We start from the raw sequence: 24,329 nt of genomic DNA, 5'->3' as shown, positions 1-24,329 counted from the left end.
GATTAGAACGTTCAAAGTTATCATACACGTACGGCATTGTACGGCAGTAGGATAATTACTGAAAATCTGTTGGTGGAGATCGTAAAAAAAAGTGAAAACGATTATTATACGAAAAAATTTAAAAAATATTAAAAATTAATATTAAACAAAAAAAAAAAAAACGTGCCTTGTTGGTGCGACTAGTGCGCCGAAATATCGTAAGCGATAAATCGTGCCGGATAGCAGCGGACCGCGTGGCCGCGGACGGAGCGGCGGCGGCGCACTGTCCGTTCGCGATCGGCCGTCGTTCGCGCGGCGGCGCCGGCGTCCGCGATCGCGGTGGGCGGGGGGCGCGGCGTGTCCGGCCGAACGCGTGTTCGTAGTCGCGCGGCGGCCGTTGTGTCACTCAATCGGCCCGTGCGCTCCGACACGCGCGCGACGTCCGGCGAAAAAGTCGTATTCGCGCGCGACGTGTTCCATTCGCAACACCGTCGTCCTCGTCATCTTCGTCGTCGCGCGGAAACTATCTCTATTCCGTTTATCACTTTCCATCTCTCTCTCACTCTCTCTCTCTCTCTCTCTCTCTCTCTCTATCTGGTGTTCTGACTCACACGCTTCACGTGCCCACACGGGCAGTCACCGACGACACGCTCGCCCGGTCGCCGTCACAACTTTCTGCAAGTCGTCTCTCGTAAATCGTATATACTAACTGCGTAACACTATGTTACCGTAAACGTATATCGTTCACAGTATATCGCGACGTCAACGGTAGGTGTACACGTACATATATAGCGAATAATAATAATAATTATTATAATTGTTGTTGTGTGAAAACATTTGTTATACGTTAAAAATCACTCGGACGGTTAAATATGATTACCGGTAAGTGCTGGATTAAAAAAAAAAAAGTAAAAAATTTAGTAGACGGCGTTGCTTGGAAAAAAATGGGTAGTTGGTAGTAGCTTCCATAAGTGTAATACCCGCGCTAACTTTACATCCGATTCGAATGACTTTTGTAGAACACGAATATAAATGGTTTCCCGCGATCCGTTCCAATAATGTCTGCGGTCGGAACGCGAAAAATATTACGCCAACAGTACAATATACGCACACGTTTTGGTGCACTCGATTCAAATTATTCGTTTTTGCAGCTCAATAATTAATTCAATGTACCGACTTTTTGTTCTTTTAAGTATATAAAATAAATAACAAACACAAGGGATATAATTATAAAGAATTTGTACAAAAACTTTTTTTTTTTTTTTGATACATTTTATTTTGTGTGCAGCCAAATTGATCTTATTCAGAATATTTGTCCCAATTGATGACCTGTAATTGAATTCGGTTTAAAAATTATATGACGTTATTAAAATTATCTATTGATTATCTCATATTTTTCACAATTATAAAAAAATGTTTTTTTTTTTCGGAAGCATCGATATTGTATACGAAATTACGTTTTTACGAAAAAAATATTATGGTCGTGACGTATTCGGATGAAATTTCAGTTGACTTTAAGTATGATGAATTCGCCAACATTCGATAAAACCCAAATGAAAAACTCATTAAAAAAAAACAACAATCAACAGTATATTCATGATATTTGTTTTATATAGTAAAAGGTTGATTTATTTATTATAATTCTTTTAATTTTTTTTCTCGTTGAATACTTTCTGAATTTACACTTAATTCAATATACAATGAAAAAATAGTGTTTTATTAATCACAAACTTAAGAAAATATCAATTTTATTATAAAAAAAAAAAAAACATTTTTGTAGATCTTGTTAGCAAGCTATGTATTTGATTTGCCTACAAATTCGTACGAGTCAATAACAAAATAACATTAACTCGTATAGGTACAATGTCAGAACAAATAATTTTAACAAATAATTTTAATACAACATGATATTTTTAATTATCTTTATCAATCGAAATTTGATTTATTTGTAGCACGATAAACGAAATACGAGATTTTCATTTTCATTTTTATTACACTGGTACAATAATAATTATTATTATGCAATAAAATATTTATAACAGTATTTCAATCTTCCGTTTGGAAAAAATATTCGATTTTTAAAACGACTATGATGAGTTTCCCCTCGCACCTCGTTACAAATCACCAGCTAGAACCTCAACCCCCTTCGCTTGCTACATCCACCTATGATGGGGGCACCATCATATTTACATCCAAACTACACTAGAGCTCCAGAGCTGTTGCATCCAATAAGTGGAACCGAATATTAACATTGCATGGGACATCAGTTTATTCTATAATCAATGGTAATACGAAACAATATACTCGAGAAGAAGATTTCGCAATATACGCGTATTAATGTTCTGCACACGTAACACTTTTAATCCAATAAAATGTATTTACATTTTAATAATGACAGATAACTCACCGTACGAACAATTGGTTTTAGATTTCGTTTTTTTTTTTGTTTTTATCATGTAAAATAACAAATTCAAATATCAACAGTAGCGCTGGTAGGAAAGCAAGACAGAAAGAGGAACTGTCCAGAACTCCGTATTTTCATGGGATTTAATGTCTTGTAAACCTACAATTTAGTTTTGAAAATCTAACACAAAGTGATTATTGTCATGTGAAATTTTGTACGTTATATTAATCTTTAACTTCATTACTACATTTAGTAGGTATTTATATTATAGTATAAATAGTATGACAATAATAAATGATCAATCAATTATATATTGTTGATGGTTTGATGATAAAATATAATATCCATACTAAGGAATAATCAACAGAGTGTTTTTAGCTTGCCCGTGTTATTGTTCGTCATGTTACTCGTATTTGTATTTCAATAATTATTACTTCTAAACTGGCATATGACTGCGTGTAATCTATTGTAGTAGACTTTACCACTGGACAATGATAAAGAATAATTTATATTAATATTATTTCCAAATAGTTACAATCGTCAATATAAGTTTTTCACTTCATAACTAGCATTAATCACGGTGCCACGGGTACCAAACCAACTGTCGTTATAGTGATACTTTTTGGACATTTTTGATATTTATTACCAAATATTTTTCTTGAGTTCCTTATCTCAAACTTTTTTTTAAAAATCAAAATGTCTAGCCGTGACATATTTCGAAAGCATATTTATGGAGCTGAAAAAAGAAAAAACGGTTACAGAAAAAAGAACGTGGGACTCTCGATAAATATGTGTGTCCAAAATGTTTTTACATAAGTTATGTAAAATAAAAAGTATGTCATACTAGTACTAAGGCGCCCAAGAAATTTTTCTTTGGAATCCCAAAAAAAAAAAAAAATCTAGAACCCCGTGAAAAAATCTACCCCAAGCTCCGCAAAACATCCCGTTTGCAGTGATTCACTAACCACCACTCTATTAAAAAAAAAAAAAAAAAAAATAAAATAAAATAAAATATGATAACATTATACTATTTTTGAGAAAACAGAAATTTGATTTTTACGTATGCTCATTTTATAATTTAAATTACTTTTATGCACTGTTTAGAAGTTATTAATTTGATTTTCGAAATTATGTTGCATATTATATTTTCTTTTGTCCGTAGAATTTTTATGTATTTTATTTTAACATTCACCTGAACATTTTATAGTTACAATAACTTTTCGTGTCGAAAAAATTTTGATTAAATGATTAATATTCATTATTCTTAAAAACTAGTAATAGGCAACTCAATTATTCATTTACATCTCTAAATGGATTAATATATAATGCATATATTTTCATACGTGTCAATCTTTATTAAATCCGTTACTTATCATAGTTATAAATAATAATAACAATAACAACACATTTTACGCGTTTGTTAGCGTGTTCCATTTGCGTGAAGTCCTTATAACTGAATGTTCGAAAGCTTATTAAAAACCAAGTTTTAAAGACAACTAAACGCTGTATGGTTAAAATATATTCATTTCGTTTCCGAGCAAAAATCTGTCAGCTATTTATAATAACGAAACCGCTGTTTTTCATCATTGTCAAAACGTCCACTGGATTTATTAGCTAAATTATTCTTGTATTTAGGAAGATGAAAAACAACCGTTTACTTTGAAAATAAAAGTGTCAAAAATTCGATCATCGTGAATATTAAAATAACCGTTGAAATTAAAGTATTTGAACACAATAGTGTTTAGAGTGACCATGTTATAATAAAATTGTATTCATCACATAAACCTTTTTTTTTTTTTTTGTTATTCCCAACGAAACCGATCTTTAAGAATTCTTATATATTTTCAGTGTAATAACAGGTTCAATATTTATTGACGGTATGGGGTAGCTTTAACATTAAAAATATTGTTTTAATAATATTTTGAAACTACAGAGTTTAAATGACATAACACATTTTAATGTATTGAAAATAACCTATAACGTTCCGATGGCATTCATTGTGATTGAGATAAAGACGGTTATATTAAATTAATGCGATTTTTGATAATAATATTACAATATATTCATTAGATAAGAAGATTTGATGTATTAATGGATTTTTGTTCGAATCTCTCCAAAAAATTAGTATAATAGAAATCCATGATTTTACAATTTAAAAATTCTAAATATAAATTTTTTTTTTTGCATTTAAAAATGATAAATACTTCATTAAACTTTTCATAAATACACTTCCATAGAATATGCATGGAGAGTTGAATAGTTATTACAATAAATATTTCTTGTTAAAATTTGGTATACATTGTTATAGAGATATTAAAATCAATCTATGAGGTAAAATAAATTTAGAATACACTTACATTTCACATATTGTATTTTGTTCAATATGTATTTTAAGTTGAACGTTACGTAACAATTAAAATATTTAGTGATAAACTTAGAAGATAAATTATAACCATAATATAAATATATTTAAACAATAGTTATGAACATAATATGGATATGATAAACAAAACAATTATTCGTAAAAAATATTGCTCTTATGTGATGTAGTCGGGTTTATATTTCTCCTGTTCAGTACTAGGTAAATAGTTTAATTTAAATTTAAATTTTAAACACGTAAGTACACTGAACATGAAAATGTTTACAAGACCAAAAAATTTAGAGTGCAATAATTACTGTTCTTGGTGGTTTACGATGAATAACTATTTATAATTTACTTGGTTTTCAAAGTTTTACTTTAAAACATTAAAAACGAACAGAAACTACTCGTAACAATAACGCATCATATTCAATACAGTTTCACATTTACGGATCAATATTTATGTGTTTTATAAATACTTATTAATATATTTGTTTGAACGGTAAACTTTTAACGTGTATTACAGTCTTAATTAAAATGATTACAATCATTATCAAAATTATTAATTACTTAAAATTATCACTATCGGTGAGTTCACTCGTAAGTCATAGAATCGGGTTTCCGAAAGTCAATCGCCGCAAACCACCCAAACCCTTATATCAGACACCGAACGGTTATCAACAACTGTCGAAACGGCCACTGGTCACCTTAAGCAGGCGAAATTTTCCTTCCGTCATTTCTTTGGTAACAAAAAAAGATCCATCAGGACAAACTTGCGCCATGACGTATCATTCTCGTCCAAACACCGTTATCTTTATACCGCTCTTGTGGTTAAACTCGACTTAAACCATTCGGGCAGAAGTTCTTCATCCTTACCACCACCACTGCAGCCGGGCACGAGTTAGACCAATATCGTAATCTACAAAAATAATGTACTGTTATTTATTCATTTATTCAAACCGATTAAAGATACTTTTAAAATAAAACAAATAAACTAAATTAATAAACAATAATAATAATAAAGTTAAAAAGTGTACGTTTTTTCCGCTCAATTACAGCGTACAGATATAATTATATATTATATACAGAAATAATTCATTGGCCAGCTATTACTTTAAAAAGTGTTAGACTGAATTAATGCAGTCGGAGGATTTATTAATGTAAGCCGGTAAAATCACCAAACTTCTATGATTTCTCATGGAAAAGCGCTTACACGCGATAAATGTATACTTTATTATATAATTACCATTCTTTATTTTTTACGAATTTTCGACTTAACATTTTTAGACCCTTTCACGGTCGTTCAAAACTTTTGTTTTATTTTTGTAATGTAAAATTGACCGTACTTAGTATTCGGGTTAGCAGTTTAACTGAAAAAACAAAAATATAGGTAGTGGTTTTTCGAATTATATTTTAATAATCTCGCAGACTGCGGCAATCTAATGTCGGATTTTAGAGGATTTCAAACTTTTTACGCAAAACGTAATTTATTCATCAGCAAATCGGCTTGGCTTCGAAATTTTCTACAAACGCGATTATTTATCGCTATAAAATTAAGAACAATACCGTAAAATCTTTTCTAACACGAAAATAAAATTTTTTAAAACCGCGTCTTGTAAGGCAATTTTGAAACAATTTCAGTACGTATCTACTTATTTTCTCGTCTGTTCGCTGTGTACTCAATACTTTTTTCATTTCAACGGAATTGCATTCCGTCGCTAGCTTATATAATCTTGAAGAGATTATATCTGAAAAATCACGGTCGAACATACAGTGTTTCTAATATTTTCTTCTGTGACGTTATGAACGGTTACGAACGGTAATCATATTCAAATTTCATTTATTCGCAGTAGGTTAAATAAATATTTAGTAGCCTAAATGCATGCATATAAATTGTCCTACGCGATCGTTTAATTATTATGACCTCAGTGATAATTCAAATCGTGATTATTACTAGAATAACGTGGGTTTAGTTATTCAATGGTAATTTAACATGTTTACTCGGGGAATGAGAAAATTCTACGATCAGCTAAGCGTATTCTATTTATCCGTCCAACGTGTGCGATGTATAAAAACGAATTGCGTTTTGCAATAGCTAATACCGAGGAAAATAGGTTTCTAACTTCATTAACGAATACGATTTTCGTCAACATTTGAGTCGAACATGAAAACTTTAACGAACGATTTCAAACGTATATCTTAATAGTTGTGGCCCAACTAGCAAGCAAACGTGGGAATCGAACACTTTAAATGTTCGATTGTTGCTATTATCGAAATTATTTGACAGTTTTCTTTGGATTTAATTTATTTTCTAAAAAGCGCAAACCCTGGCGCGTAATATATATTATATACGCGATAAATATTGAAGAGCATTATATAGGTGTTTCCGTGTAAGTGTGAATTTATCTATTATAGAGAGTAACAACTTTTATTTAAAAGTGAACTGTTCACCGTGCGGGTTGCCAAAATACACTACATACAATAAAATATACAAATACATGGGATCGTTTTGATTTAAAATACAAATAAATGTAGGAAATTTATAATGAAAAATGGCTGACTTAACAAATAACAAAATTAAATAAAATATTTAAATCCCATTTATATGTATTAAACCAATAAAAACAAAAAGAACTTTTTACTATGAATATAAATTATAGTTTATAATGCATATTTTAACAAGGTATTCAGTAGCTAGATCAGTGGCGTAATTATCGGGAATGTTGGATGTGCAATTTACAGGGGCCCCTATTACATTAGCCTCTACAATATTCCTACTATAATTTGTAATATACACATATTATATTAATTGTTTTAATATTATAGGTAACAATAAATAATAATAATAAAAAACAAGTGCCTTCTTCTGGAAATGTTCAAATGGGCACCTTATTATCGAGTTGCGACACTGAGCGAGGTTGTATAATTTGAAAAATTATTTTAGAAATCCTGAGGCTGTACCCCAAACTCCAAACCAAAGTTAGTTCTGCGTGTGTTGACAAATTGAAAAGATACGATAACGTCTGATGGCGAGGTTTTTATGTATGCGCAGGGAAAAAAAATGGAATAATTGAAATAAAATAACAACGATATAGCTTTATACGCATAAACGGGATCCAATTAATTTCTTACCAAAAATAGTTATAGTTATATGAATATTCCATTTGCTTAATACTCTCGGAGCATAATATTGTTTGCTTCCAAGTTAAACCCTTATAATTAATACTTGAGTTTATAACGATTTCGGACCTGCGAGAGCGCATAAGAGGTATTTGAGTGATTAAAAACGTGAACGTGTAATTAAAGTGTGTATATACATAAATAGAAACTATACCATCAACTTGCGTAATATTTACGCAAGTATATTTATATTTTCTTTTGTTTGGCGATTAACAGGTCGCAGACAAAATATGATATGTCCTTATATTTATGTCCATCGGATAAACACAATTATTGTCGTAAGAATTCGATTTCTGAAGACAATTTCATTATTACTTATTGCGATACGTTTTCGGAGACAATATTATGTTTCGGTTGAAGGACAGCGTTATCGCCGACGAATATTAAACATGAATAACTAGGATTGAAACTTGGTGCGCACGTCAAATCGTCTTTATTCAATGTTACCCGTCTATTTGTCGGAGTGAAATCGCCGCGATAAGCCGTTTCGAGTCTGGGTAATACGACCATAATACATCGATTACGTATAAATGTACGTCAAAACAGTTCGATCGATTTAGTCGTGTAGGCATCACGATGGAATTAAAAACTTAGAGCCCTAGCTTCAGATTACTCTTAAACCCGACGTTCGATCTGACCTTATTAAGCTTAAGAGATTTCAAACGAGACACGACTCACCTTAATTTATCTCTACATCTTCTTTGTATAATAACTAACGAAAATATAACGAGTAGGCACTGCACTTCCACATCAGTAATAAAGTAATAAGTAACTGCTTGGATTTATCAATGATATTTTAAATACGCCCGTTGTGAGTACATTACCGATAATGTCATATGACTGACTATTTGTCAAGTTCCAAACATTCAAACATACCACTGCTTTGTATCTGGTATCAAATTATTTTTGTTTGTGCTGCTTTCAAATAATATCTCTCCTCCCCTGTTGGTCATCAATTATTACTTTTGAGGTCTTAGATGTATAGCTTATACCCGAAAAAAATCGCAAAGTTCACGAGTAAAAAATTGTTTATATATCGACACGAATACCAACGTGTTTTTGTATGTCACTAATAGATCGGACCCTACGACACAAATGATCTTGCCCACCATATAATTCGAAAAAATAAAAAAATGTCGAAAACGGGCCTTTCTAAAAAGCATTACGGAGTTTTTTTGAAGCAATCATTTGTCAATATTCGTTCACACGCTTTTTTAGCGTACTTTTCAGATAACATCGTACATTTAACAATAAAAGTTTTGCATATATGACATCCACCGTACGATCTCGTATATTATACTACTGGATAAATAATGTACAAAATATATGTAGCTGAAAATCTAACTACGGACCTCACACAATTGGTTTTATTCCAATTCGTTTTCGAATAAATGTGGACCGGCCAACATTTACCCGTATTTTAAAACACCGTTTTCGGAGTATTTGCGTCCAAATAGTTTTATTTCCATTTGTCTAACATTTAGTTTATCACAATAACTACAGTTATATAAAATTTTAGTACTTTATACCTGCAGCGTTATACTATTATTTATTTTTTAAAGATAAACATTTTTAAAACGTGTTAAAAAAATATATTATGATGTGCATTTTATTATTGAATTACAAAATAAAAACAGCGATAAACTATATAGCATTACGTAATGGGTTTTATTTTCAATTATAAATTATTAAAATTGAAATGAAATTATGATTATTACGAATAGAGACGTAGATAATAATTTGTTGTTCACATCAATAGTTGTTACGATTCGTCTTTTACGGTAAACACAATCGTGCTACTTTATGTACATAATTCCGTAAGTGTTGGGGGTCGTTTGATAGTTGACAGTGTTACTAAAATCAAATAAATTGACACGTTTAAAGTCACGCAGTAGTTCGACAGGAATTTTAGTCAAGTACAACTTTATAGACTCGAGTGTGTAAAAAACTTAAACATTTTCAAATAGAATGATGATAAATGTAACGTTTTCTAAGCGCGTACTAGTTTACAATCTGATATTCGCGAACTAAATTAAATCGAAATTATTCGACCAAAATGTGAAATCGTCACGCCATATACGCTTCTTAAATCCGTATAATATTAACAATTTGCATCGATCGACGATATTTACCAACGGTAACTTGAAAATATTGTGATTTGGTTACAATCACGACATTATGCAATAATATGATATGTGTATACCGTACGCGTATATTAGACAAAACCATTCCGCGCAGGGCCAGCCCAAGAAAAAATAGTGCACTAAGCAAAATAAAATTTTGTCTTCTCTAAAAAAAAAAAAATTGAACTCTTATTTTGACTTAGCCCCACCCTATTTTTTATGTAACATATCTATATAAAAAAAAGTGCTAATTTTTTATTTTATGTATAAAATTCTATATAAAAAGACTTAAATATGATTTCCATAATTATTACTTAAAACTCATCACTATCGCGACTGTCGAAAATCGCGCGGAAGTGATTGTGTGGTTATTTATATTTTTGGAATAATTGAAAACGCCCAGCATAGGCCGTAATATAAAGTAATATAATAACTTTAGACAATATTATATAGGTAAGTGGTTTTCACGAATGAATGAATTTAAATATTTTTCTTATAAAACACCGATAGAACTAAAAAAAATGTACGAGTCAATTTTGAAAATGTCACCCCTACTAAAGAGCCGCTCTAGACAGGTGTCTAGCTCCCTATACCGTTGATCCGGCCCTGATTGCGCGTTATCGTGCAATACGTTATCGTACACTGCCTAACGTAGTGAAACACAGGATTAACTCGTTGCAGATTTAAAACGGATATACGTTGGTCTTCGAATTTAATGTAACAATTTTGCGAACTGAATCTGGTTACAGATAAAAAAAACCCGTAATTCGACGCGTTTGGAATAATAAAAATCAAAAAAAAAATGAGTTTACCTGGACTCGGCTGTGCTCTGCAGTTTTCGTGGATACGTTAACGGTACGTTGAAACCGTTTCGACTCGCGGTACAACTTACAATGTGCCGACGTGCTGTTTCGTCCGTAGCGGTTCGTGACGGTTGACCTGGTTTTGACCAGAGTAGGAGTACCGGTTTCGAGTCGCGGCACACGGTGAAAGTCGAATCGACTTTTTCGGACCGACACAAGACATAAAATTGGCAAAACTAAACGGGCCTGTCCGGGATTTGAACCCGGGACCTCTCGCACCCGAAGCGAAAATCATACCCCTAGACCAACAGGCCGGTTGTGAAGACTTTAAAGAGCTCGACGACTTAGACCGATCGTGGATGATTTGTAGAGAAAGTGCTCGCGCGAAGTCGGTAGCAGTCATCGTGCAGTGACAGGCGTACGTGTATTATATGTTGCCTACCCAAGGTGCCCTAAAAACGAGAATTGTAAAGATTACAATAATACGTAAGACTTATGTGGGGTCTCGTCAAGTCGAAAAGTTCAAGTGTACCACGTGGAAGTTCGGTAGTTCTCAGAACAATTGAGTACTACGACGTACGCCGAAGAAGGGCGTAGAGGATAGTGACCAAATGTTGCGATAGGCATGGCCGTTCGTAGGACCGACGTTTTGTCCTTTAAGTATATCAGGTCTTCAGAACTTAGGCTTCAATTATGTAATTGCAGCAGATCTATGGACAAGTGCTTGGACAGAACGATATCAGGAACGGATTCAGCGAAACAAATGAGTCGAGATAACAATAAGAAAAAAAAAAGTTTAGGTGAAGTAAAAGACGTTTAAAAACGGTTGTTGTTTGTCCGGCGAGGTTAACGGCAAGATAAACTTGATGTGTGACGATAAAATAAATTAAAACTTTTTATTTTTTGAATATGTTCTACTGAATAATCCGTGTGCTTACACGTCTCTATGTGTTGAAGGATTTATACATATTTACCTTAGAGCACGTATGCGACAATATTGCGTTGCGCGCCAAAACAACATTAACAATATGCATAATCTTTATGCATAATAGAACGTTACTGAAAACAATTCAAATATTGGAATGCCTGACAGTGGACGAGCAAATGAAAAAATAATGAAAATAATGATAATATTGAGATAGACGCATGGAACGAGTAGAACATCGAATTAAAAAAAAACAAATCCCAACGCAAGTAGTGATATCAACCGGTGATGGGAAAAAATAAATAGTCGAAAATTTCGATGTGATTGGGACAACGTGGTGGGCAGATATTTGAGATGGGAATAGTGAGAATATTTTGATTGAAATTCGATTTGAAGAACCAGACGAAAAGGATGACCGATGGTTTCGAATGGTATGACTCAATGTGCTCGTAACAGTGCGCTGTAACGCTGGCAGTGCTGACGGTTCTGTAACGTTATACGACTAGCGGAAGCATCGGTAAAGTCCGCATACGACCCGCGAGCCTTTTTATCTGGCCCGTGCTATATTTTAAAATTACATCATAAAATTTTAATGTTTTTCGTCTATACTTTAACTTATTGATATAATAATTGTTATCTGGCACTAAACATCGTTAAATGTTGAAATGTCATATGTATGTATAAGTATAGCTGTTTGTACAAACCATTTAACTATATCAGTTTCTTCATATAATTTGTATCGTGCTGTTGTGTGTGTTGAATTTATTATTTCCGTGTATATTCATGCTAATTAAAATTCATATTTTGTATGACTTTTTTTTTTTTTTTTTGTTTGCTTTGTTCGGGTCCGCTAGATTTTAGTTTTCTAAAAATTGGCCCTCTAGTAACTTTGAGTTCCATCCCTGCCCTAGACCAAATGCCGAGACCCTAAGCGAATTGAAAATAAAACAGATCTCAAAATAAATCCGTGCATCATCGAGTAACATCAAACTTAGCATCCTGTAACATCAAACTTAGGCAAGAAAGAAAAAGAAATTGAAACGAAGTGAGAATTGGAATTGAAATAAAAAAATAAAAATCGTAACCGACCGGCTGATTCGTAAAACTCCGTTGGTCGTCGGCAGTGGTTCGCGATGTTAACTAGGTCGGGTTATAATAGTAGTAGGAGTACTAATTCAGTGGTAGCACTCGGTGAAAGTCGAATCGACTTCTTCAGATCGGCACAAAGCACGAAAACGGCAAAACTAAATGGGCCTGTCCGGGATTTGAACCCGGGACCTCTCGCACCCGAAGCGAAAATCATACCCCTAGACCAACAGGCCGGTTGTAAAGACTTGCGAAAGTCGTGGGACTTAGATCAAACGCGAAATATTCGTTTGTAGAGAAAGTGGCACGGACTAGGCGGCACAAACAGTGTAGCGCAAACAAACGACGAAAGTGTAAAAGGAGCGGGCCATAGGCAATGCGTATACAACCTTGGTGAAGTGCACACGTGTCTTGCCTATCCGGGGTGCCGTTACAATAAGTATAACCAAGAATACATACCAATGACATAATTAATGATTATTAATCAAATGAAGATTACTGCAAAGTTGGACGAGTAGGTGAAGTTTAAGTGTTTAAATACCGTGGTGTTACAGAAGCTCAATGATTCTTCGAAAGAAAAAAAAAACGAGGGTTAATAACCCTTAATAGGGTTAATAAAATTAAATACGTTATCAGACATAGAGTGAGGAAAATAGTGACGACGCTTTAGATCTAAACGTTATAAAATGTTGTTAAAGACTTTGTACGAATCAAAATACCGGACAGGGAACCATGAACAGGAAAAAAGGGCAAACAAAGATGAGGATACTGAGGCGTTTTGTGAGTGAGAGAACACCAAATGAAAAACCAATCCATACACAGTCGAGAGAAATCGAGAGAGATGAAAAAAAAAGTGTTAAAAATGTCTAAGTGGTCAGAACAAAATAAGAAGTCCGGATAGGAATGAAGTAAAAACTTCGGAATTTGGATAAAAAAGAAAAACCAAAGAGAAAAACAACCGGTGGTTTTGATTCGTAAAACGTTGGCAATGGTTCGTCCAGACAACTGGACTGGGTTCCGAATAGGAGTAGGAGTATCGTATAAGCTGCGGCACACGGTGAAAGTCGATTTAATTTCGGCTGACCACTGCGGAGCATAAAAACAGCAAAACTAAACCGCGGGCCTGTCCGGGATTTGAACCCGGGACCTCTCGCACCCGAAGCGAAAATCATACCCCTAGACCAACAGGCCGGTTGTTAAGATTTACGAAAGTCGCAGATCTTAGATCGAAAGTGGCTACGGTTAGTAAGAAAGTATAAAAGAAAGAAAGATACGAAAATGTTCACGGCGCCGGGACAGGAGCAGTTGCGGCAACACCACAACAACTTACCGAACGGAAATCGCGAAGGCGTTTCGTGTAGGCAACGCGTAGCGCATCGAGTGCCCTGACCGTCTCCGATGCAACGGAAAAATAAGTCATGACGAAAAGTTGTGGACGAATATCGGACGAGTGAGAAGTTACGAAGTTGTCCGAGGTACAGTGCAGCATATCGCAGCAGAGTGATGTTTCCAAGGGATGACACGGAGGTGGTGGACGGACGAAGCCAAACGTTCGGTTTATTTCGTGTACGTGACGAAAGGAAGCACTACCGAGCGAGAGTAAGTCTATTGTATATTTAGTGCATTCGAATGAACGAAACGTGGATATGACGAAATCACGGCGAAGGAATAAGAACAAGAGTGCAGCCGAAGGCAGCGTTGGGACGGACGTGCGTGGTAACGGATTAAAACCGAATTCAGTACAATGTATCTGAGTTATAATATTATGTAAGGGGTAGCGGTCGGTAGTAAAACTAGTCGTGCGCGCAAGTTGTGAGAAATAAATGATTGCTGCACGGATAGAATCGAGGGTGCGAGGGTTAAATGTAATATATAAATTAACGTAAATTGAAAGAACGAACGAAAGATGAGAACCTATTTAGATAGGGTCGATTGAAATTGTGAACCATACATGTTCAGCTGAATTGGAAAATTTTATGTCAATTAGTAAATTATACCTTTAGTGATAGACGATAATGTAAGGTGGTGCATTTATCTAAAATAGAAGTTGTACAACTTTTATTACTTACGGTAAGTTGTACGAGTTTGTGAAGTAAATCACATACTTCAAGTTGTTACGATTACGATTAGTTGTACGTTTTGTCGTACGATTGATTATATTGTGTTTGGGACGCTTAATTCGATAACGATTTCATTAAATCTTCAACCATTCGAAGGAAAAGATGCAATCTAATAACGCTATACATGACGATAAATTTCAACGAGGTGCGTCTACGCTATTGTTATGAATATTTTATGTGGTTTTTATCAGTTTTATGATGTGCTTCAATGTACCAGTATAGTGCATAATTGGAACGGTATACGATGTAAATACAAAATACGAATAATAATTTGGTATATCAATCCATAAACTGGCCAACAATAAATTTCGATTGAGCTCAGAGCACGTAAGTGATTTGCAGCAAAATAGTAATTTCATAGGAAGAAGTTCTAAATGAAGACCACTGCCAAAAACGTATTGTGCGTATATTTCTTTAAATCGTAACGTATTGGATTTAATCAAGCATATATTACGATCGATCTTTTCGATAAAATTAAAGATAACATTGGTATTGTGACGCTTATTACGCTAATACGCTTATTAATATGGGACATTGATTGACGAGTTAAAATTTATATTTTAAAACACGTGAAATTAATAATGATTTATTATAAGGATCGTTTATCTGGAAAATCGAATTGTTTGATTATTATCTCAGTATTTTGGTAGAGTGACTATTAAAATACTGAAGACTGGCCGTTTTTATAAAATTCTAGTCAAACAAGATTATTTTCGCAGATGTATTTTAAGACTTTTATTCGATAATTCCTTTTATAAATTAATTATCCGAACATTTTCTTTGACGATTTAAGTGGAAAATACATAATAAATATTGAGCATTGTGTTTACTGTAATGTTTTGGGCACTATTCGTAACTTTGAAATTTAAATATAAAGATATTGCACGTCAAAATTCGATATTTATGTTCTTGAAAGTTTGTTCTTCTTCGAAGATATTTTTTGTTAATCTATAATATATAACATAAATGATATATCTTAGGAAAAGTCTGTGGATTTATTTTTTAAACATCTGCTATCGGTCGTTTCCACAGGGGTAACTTTGTTGACGCATTATCGAAAACTAATAGGAACGATTTGCATAAAATAATTGTTTAATGCCGTCAACGAGTACGTACGGTCTTGTGTATGCTTTTCGTTTGCATTCAATAACGATATTATAATATTGCAATTTTTATACTAACAGTTACGAACACGACGACTTACAGTTTACACCTAATTGAATAAGTTACGTGACTCGAGAATAGATTATATACTTCTCAAAAGCGTTTTGAAATGCTATAATATTGACGTGTGTATAATGAAACAGTTGTTTTACTTTCGCTTAAATAATATTATAATTTCAACGGTTTGCAGTTAATATTTTAAAATTGTATTTTAACGTTTGCATTTTCTAAACTGATTCGTCGCAATTAGGTATATTATGTTAATATTACCCTTTGTCGATTGGTTTTTGCGTATTCATTTTTTTTGTAACCACGGGCTAAAGAATCAGTTAGTTTTTTTTTTGCTAATTTGACGGAAACTAATTTTTAGTTTCAAATGATGAGTACTTAATTTTAACTACACAGTTAAATATGCAGTTATATCGAATTGTTGTGACAATAGTATTTTCGAAGCCATTACCTGAAACATTATAATAAACTCATTAATAACTTAGTTATAACATTACAGGCGTATTTTAATCCATGTTCAGGGTATATTCGAGAGACATAAGACAGAAGGTTCAAACTCATCATAATTGTTTTCCTTCCGAACATTACGAAATTAATAAATAAGTTGTAATTAAAATAAATTAAGGATATTGATCTGTCTGTCACAAAGCCGTTATTTTTTCTTTGATAAATGTTAAGGTTAAAATTATAACTGTCATGCATAATCTTTATAAGTTGGTTATAAAAGAAAAATATAAAATATTACGTATTACGTAATATTACGTATTATGTATTACGTTGAAATTGAAAACAAATTATTGGCCTCGAAGCGAAACGTTGTGTTCGGAAACAACTAACCACAGCAGATGATACTATAATTTAAAAGCAATAGTTTCTTTATCTTTTGAACTATTTTTAATAAAGCGTTTAATTTTATTTTCCACTTGAATTAAGAAGACGTGAGGTTTTGCAATTTTATGCAAGAAATTGTATAATGAGTAAATCTGCAACGGAAATGTAAGGGGTCCACAGTTAATCATCTAAATGTAGATTGTAAAGTCTGTAAGATGTTACTGCTTATTAGGGGACCTCTTTTATGGATAAACCCATCCGTCATTATTAAAACTAAAAACTTACTACCTAACAGTAGCCCAAAATAATGTGCTTAAAATTCTAATCGTTTGTTTTATATTTTATTTATTTCAGAAAATTGAATAGGATAAATGTTTAGTTTTAATATAACTAATGTTTGATAGCTTAATTAGATTACCCATTTAATAGCTGGCTATAATTATGTAAAAATGACGTTAGCATGACTTGAGGATCCCGAAAGGGGATTTAAAATTCAAACGTTGGATCTAAACACTCCGAAATCGTCTTAAACGACCAAGAACTTTGTACGAACACAAAAAAAAAATAAACTTTCACGTTCCCGTGAAGAAAACCCACGGTGCACGAATTCGTGTACATACGTATTTGGGTGTACGCGAATCACGTGGAATAATCCCATCGAAATCCCAGTCGTACAGTTATCGCGTACGTAACGACGAGAACATTGATAAATCTTTTACGGTTGATTCCAAGCTCGTAGAACATTATTTTTCGTTCGTTTTATATCCGCGAATAAACAAACAAATAGTTGATGTACAGTAATAAACAGACGAATGTTCGGCCTCGTGTATTTTTATACTTGTACGACCGGTTTCGTGTTAAAAATCCATCGCTTTACCGGGTGTTCACGAAGTCAATACAATCGCGACCCACGTATCGCTCACCCGGCGATGATCTTTTAATCCGGAACCGGTCGTGGCTTTACGGGTACGATAAAACCCCGGGGACCAAGGGTTTACTTATCTCTACATCGGTTTACGAGTGCTCGCCGACCGTTTACTGGTTTTTGGTTTCGACCGATTAATATTATTGTTTTATTTTTTTGCGTTTTTACCGCCATCGGAACGCGTACGAACCGCGGTAACAACCGTGCTCGGACGCACCGACCGGTGAGACGGTTATCTCTTGTGCCGTGATTTTTTTCGAACGAGTTCGACCAAAAGCGACGGAGGGGCGTAAAAGTCTTACGCGTGAAACGTTCGAGTTTGCGGTAAGACAAAAGCGATTCGAAAGCGTTCACGAAGCTTCGATTTTCAACAAACATTTTCCTGCAACGAATTTTCGTTGGAAATCAATGCGTATAATAAAAAAAAAGAAATTCAATAACTAATTGACAATTGTTAACAATAAATTGACAAAACCAATAATTTCATTTTCAAACTATTACAGTTGACAACCGATTTTCCGCGCGATATCTCCAAGCATCAGATTTCACTGTATACCGATTCCGTATTCAGTGTACGCAAATCATATACTTCCATAGACTTTTTCATATCGACTGTATCAAGACCAGGCGCATAATAGTTCTTACCCCGAGCTGGTCCACAATGTTGCCAATAAGGATAAATGGAAAAATCTTCATTTCATTGGAAAAGTCAAAATTTCCTTTGTTTTCGTGATATAAGCTTAAAATTTCAATTTTTTCCCGTTTATAAATTTTAACATCGAATAATGATCGTCGAACGTTAATTATCGGGACATTTGATTAAACGCACATCGTTTTTAATTTAATAAACCTGTATCGGGAGAATTACCAGGTGTAGTTGCAGGCCGGATTTTGTACACTTTCAGGGGCCCGAGGCAAACAGTAATCGAAAATCCATGCTTCATATTACAACCGGATTACATTGCACTCAACGAGTCTTTTGGAATACGCGGAAAATAAAGGAAAATAAATTTAATTCACAAGCATTTTGTTAATGATTCAGTGATTATTGTTATGTTTTCTTGTCTGAAAATTGCAGTGTAAAGCAGCGCGATTCCATTTACGCAATACACGTGTTTATGCACTCCATCAATCAGTTATATTGTAGACTCTTTTTGTTTCGGTAAAAGCACGAATTGTCGACGAAACGTTTTTATCTATTATAATCGACGGTTATAACGTACTGCGATCGAAACAATAAATTCGATTCGAGTGTTACACGTTTATACTCGTAAGTATATATCTAACGGATAATATTATAATACGATATAAGGTATAGTTAAATATATATAGATATATTAGGGTGTCGGTTATTTATACGAAGAGAACATTTTTTGCTAAATTTTTAAGAGCGTGGGCCGGAATTTTGTTACAATATACCTAAAAGTAACGTCTGTAAAATTTGAGCTCGATCGAACTTAATTAACAGGTGGCGATTTAAGCTCAAAGTTTTGTAGAAAAGAGTAAAACGTTAGTTTTGGTGCATAATTACTTTAGTTTTAAATTTTAGAAAACATTTTGTTTTTATTATATTATTTATTTTTGTTTTTTATTCGAAAACTATAAATAAATGTTATAAGTTTTAATTATTATAACATTATAAATTAAATTATTTAAAAGGAAACATATTTATAAAGATTTTTTAAGATATTCCACCTTCAGTTTTTGGATATTTCTTACGATAATCATGAATATTCTGAAAATATAAAAATGTTTGTTAATATATTATTCTATGTTACGTAAAGTTATAATAATTATCATTTATTTAAATAAAAATTGTTTTTGATCTTCATCATTAGTAATTTTATGATTGAACTCTTCCATTAGTTTTTCTTCTTTACTTCGTTCTGCAGGAATCATTTACTTCTTTTAGAACATTTTCTATTTTTTGTCCATATATGAATTCTTATAATCACTCCATATATTTGGATGTGATTCAAAAATGCAATAGAAATATTAAATCGTTATACATTTTTTTTAGATTTATAGTTCACAAATTTCAAAAAAATATTATTATCATCGTTTTCTAAAAAACTAATTAATTTTTCTCTACTGAAAATTAATTTTTTCTCTGATATTTCTTCCTCGAAGTCCTCTTCGTCAACAATCGTTATCGTTTTTTAGGCCACTTTCATTTTAGTGTCTTCATTTATTCTGTTATTAAACAGTGCTAACGATGATAGATTCTTTGTTAAAATTATACAAATGTTTAAGAAACTATCGAATAAGTAGAATTAGAAACAATTTCATTGTTATTATGATACTCATGGCTGGTTCTTGAAAACTTGATGTTATTTAATGGTGCTTCATTAGCATTTGGGGCAGAATACCAGAAGCTTTCATAGTATTTAATTAAAAACAAATTGAAATCAAAAATGTAATTATCTTCATAATTTGTTAACTTAAACTGTTGCCAAAATAAATACATTTTCAGACGATAGATTACTTTGGATATCCACTTTGCAAGATAATATGCACCTGTTTTTTTAAATTGAATTATTCCAGGAGGTACTTCTCCCGAGAAAACAATTAATAAATCCAATAATTCTTTATAATTATTTCATGTTAAATTTGTCGAATGTTTAAGTTTTACATATTCAAAAATGTCAATGTAATTGTTTCCCAATGCATTTTTAATTTCTATATTAGAGATTCCGGTAACAAATTTATTTAAGTTTATAGTATCCCATTTTGCCTTAAATCGTTTGAATATCGATATAAATGATGAGAAATATCTAGACCTAAAAAATATGAGATTTTACAATTTTTAAAAATGTTGGCTAGAATCATATTGAATATAAAGTGTCAACAACAAAAAAGATAAAACCTCTATCTAATTTATTTTCTATGTAGAGGCACATTATAATTACCAGTGTTTGGCGCGGTCATATAAAAAATTTTTAAAAAAATGGTTGAGTTTTATGTATTAGTGTCCAAATTTCTAAAATATTAAAAATTACAAAAGAACTTTCAAGTCTTACCTTTGCCAAAACTTCGGGTATTCCCAATAATTGTTGAAAATTCGTTCCATTGTAACGATGACTGCTAATCTATCGACAGATTTTCCAGATGTATTTCCCATTATTTTAGTGTCCCAGTGAACAAAAACTGACTTTACATTTAAATTAGCGAAAAAATGCTTTAATTTTTTGGTCATATGATTCCCGATAGGCAGCTCTAGCATTTTACATGGATGTCCCATTGATAATATAGTCAGAAGGTTCAAACAACATGACTTCCAAAAACGCAACTAACAAATGTACTGTGTGATTTTCACTAATTTTGCATTTATTAAAAGTAGCAGCTAATCTAGAAGTCAATAGTTCTTATAATAGTCCTGTATTATCCATTTCTCAATCTCTAGTGAAGCGCTATCCATTAAATTCAGTTTTTTTATTCTCATATTTTAAAATAAAACTTTTGGACAGTAACCTCTGGAAGTCAATTTTGAACCTGTTATTTTATGATTCGTATACCCAATAAGAAATAACTTTTCACGCGAAGACATATTTTATATTTGAATAATAACTGATCTAAGAATTAAATATTTATTATTACTGTAAAACGCTGACCCTATATTTATTATTTTGTATTTTAACTGCAGTGTAAATAAATAGATATAGGACAACGGAATATTCCCTAGTACGATAAAAGGTTAAAAATATTCAATACGCGCTATAGCGTAATAATGATAATCAAATATATATCCCTATAATTTATAACAATAATTATAATAATAGTTTAAAAAAACTGAAATATTATTATTATTATAATTATTATTACTCAACTTTCGACTTTAGTCCTCACGGGTTGAATTTGTTCAATTGAGATCAAATCACAGATTTTATTAAAATTATATATATATATATAACATTATTAACGGGCGCACGAGAAAAAAATTAAACTTAGGAAAATAAGTGGCTCCCTAATATCTGGTAAGTATAGATAAGTATATTTATATAGTTGTACATATATTTATCTCGTTTTATTGAATATGATATATGAACATGGTATTCAACGAAAAACTAATTATGTTTTGATCAAGTAGCGAACGTGTGAATGAAATTATAGTTTTAAAAGTAGTGTTTGAAATATTTATGCGTAAGTTTGATATGGAACGAAAATCGAATTCACGAACAAATCACATCACACATAATAGTTATTTGTATTCGTGATAATATTACACGAAAAGTTTTTATTCGATAAGTTTACTGGAAATTTTATACGTACCCAAGGTTTGAATACTTCGATCCCAATAATTATTGCCATGGTATATCACAATGCAAGATGTACTAAAACCTGGCCACGGTGAAACAATGTTCGTGGGCTGAGAGCATAGTATATTATTATGTTTACTTTATGTCCCATGCAGAGCTTTAATATGTATGTATATATTTCGACTGCAATCGATGTCAAGTTGTTATAAAAGGAATAATGTACTACAAAATTATGCGTGCGCTACAGCCTTGTTGGTATTAATAAATTCGAGGGTGTATTGAAATTTAAGATAAAGGGTATTTATTGTACGTATTGGAATCCTCCGGGTGACAATATCCCTAGAGAAATGTAAAATAAAGTAAAGCGATGGGACTATAGAGACTCTAGATAAAGACGTATAATAGGGGTTAGAAATTTCGTTTTTCTGAATACAGCTGAAGTGTGTAAAAAACGGGTTTACGAAAATGTACGCAATAGTTGTTGAATAGAAAAAAAAAACAAACGATACGTTATTATAATGTATTTTTTTTTTTTGTTTTTTTTTGGCCTCTAAAACCATCTCGTGTTACAAATTTCCCTCCATCTTATTCTGGCTTCAGCTACTTCTCTTCAGTTTGCTCCTGAGTCTACTACTTTGACTTCTCTCTTAACACAGCCTTCCCATCTGAAACTTTTAGGCCATTGTTTCTATCCAAAAGAGTGTTTATAGAAAAACAATTTAAAAAAATAAAAAACATTGTTAAATCATAAGATCACTCAGAATCTAAAACTGATCATGTGAAAAATCATTTGTGTATGGTGTGTTGACGGGTAATACGTAATAAAGTGAACAGTTTAAATTTTGAAATATTTAAATACTTACTAAACATTTTAATAATTTTCGAATTATATTGGTTACGGTTGTTTATATCCATTAAGGAACATGAAAAAGATAGAAAGGCTTTAGCAACTCCAGTTCTTTCATTGAAATTACGCCCTTAATATTGCCATATCGTCGTTTTAAAATCAATCGAGTTCGATTAATACATTTTTATGTTAGAAACCGTACGGGCGGAAGAAGGCGATGCAGACGATAATAACAAAAATTACGGGCGGTACAATTGTATTGGCAATAATTATTACGTGACAGGAAAAACTTTTTTTTCATCTACCCGACCTCACCGTAACCCGTTGCCGGTGGTGCGGTCTGAAACGGAATATTGTAAAACGAAACGTCGAAACAAGGGTGGAACAACGGCGCGGTGCAGGACGTAAATTAATATAAATTATGCGTCTCGTCGGTTTACAAATATGGTTAAAACGTTGCGCGTTCATTTGGATAGGTAATAGCAGCATTGTCACTAGTCAGTTTCGAGAGTAGAATTGTACCAACATGGGAAGACGATCGAAGTAAAAAAAAATAAAATAAAAAAAATACAGATTGAAATCGTAATGAACATACCGATGTAAATAATGTTTTGTGTCGTGAAAGATCTGATTGAAACGTCTGCGCGTTCGAAAAGCCACGTGTTAAGGCAGCGGTCCCCAGACTTTTTTTTACGCGGTGCCTTTTTTTGGACCTAATTTAGCCACGGTGTCCTGGCTGTGAATAACATTAAAGACAGAACAAAAAAAAAAAATGTATTGATGACCGATTTTATTAATTTTAATAAAATTTAACTTAGTTATAAATTAATGCATTTTTAAACTTAAAAAATAGATAAGTAAAAATTATTGTTATTATGATTATAATTATTATACAAAAATAGTACATGGTTAGAATATCCGATTATACAATATAAAATATTACATTGTTTGCTATAAAGTTTTTACAAAGATAATAAGGAAAAGCAATTTTATACATTTTAAACTATTTCTTATAAACCGTAGACCGCGGTGCCCTTAGAAAGTGGTCGTGGTGCCCCTAGGACACCGCTGTACACAGTTGGGAACCACTGTGTTAAGGCATGTAGAGCCGTTAATTATGTATTCCGTGTCTCCGAAACGATGATAGTGCGTGAATAGTGCTTTGTATGCGTATGCTACCCCACCGAGTTCTTCTATTTCACCGCAGATATGAATGTCGAAATATCTGAATAATGATTGAGATATCCCTTTTATTTCTACGTGTCTACGTTTGAAATGGAAAGACTTCGGTTTAACGTCATGAATATTGTTTTAGAGA

At 32.6% G+C, this 24,329-nt stretch overlaps 1 protein-coding gene and 3 non-coding genes across 4 annotated transcripts in view; 1 reads left to right on the top strand and 3 right to left on the bottom strand.

Annotated features, from left to right (window-relative positions):
* Positions 1–373: 373 nt before the first annotated feature.
* The window catches only part of LOC112683440 (carbonic anhydrase-related protein 10), a 200,154-nt gene continuing 176,198 nt past the window's right edge, over positions 374–24,329 (top strand). Inside the window, exon 1 of the mRNA XM_025554488.1 lies at positions 374–747. The gene's annotated coding sequence lies outside the window, so the exon portion shown is untranslated. The remainder of the gene's footprint in view (positions 748–24,329) is intronic.
* On the bottom strand, positions 11,091–11,162 carry Trnap-cgg. Its single transcript has one exon. It is a non-coding gene; the product is annotated as a tRNA-Pro (tRNA).
* Positions 13,024–13,095, bottom strand: Trnap-cgg. Its single transcript has one exon. It is a non-coding gene; the product is annotated as a tRNA-Pro (tRNA).
* Trnap-cgg lies at positions 13,979–14,050 on the bottom strand. Its single transcript has one exon. It is a non-coding gene; the product is annotated as a tRNA-Pro (tRNA).

The sequence above is a fragment of the Sipha flava genome, unplaced genomic scaffold (assembly GCF_003268045.1).
Source record: "Sipha flava isolate LNK unplaced genomic scaffold, YSA_version1 226_pilon_pilon, whole genome shotgun sequence".
Classification (NCBI taxonomy): domain Eukaryota; kingdom Metazoa; phylum Arthropoda; class Insecta; order Hemiptera; family Aphididae; genus Sipha; species Sipha flava.
Note: the sequence above shows the minus strand (reverse complement) of the source record. Positions and strands in the feature narration are given on the sequence as shown.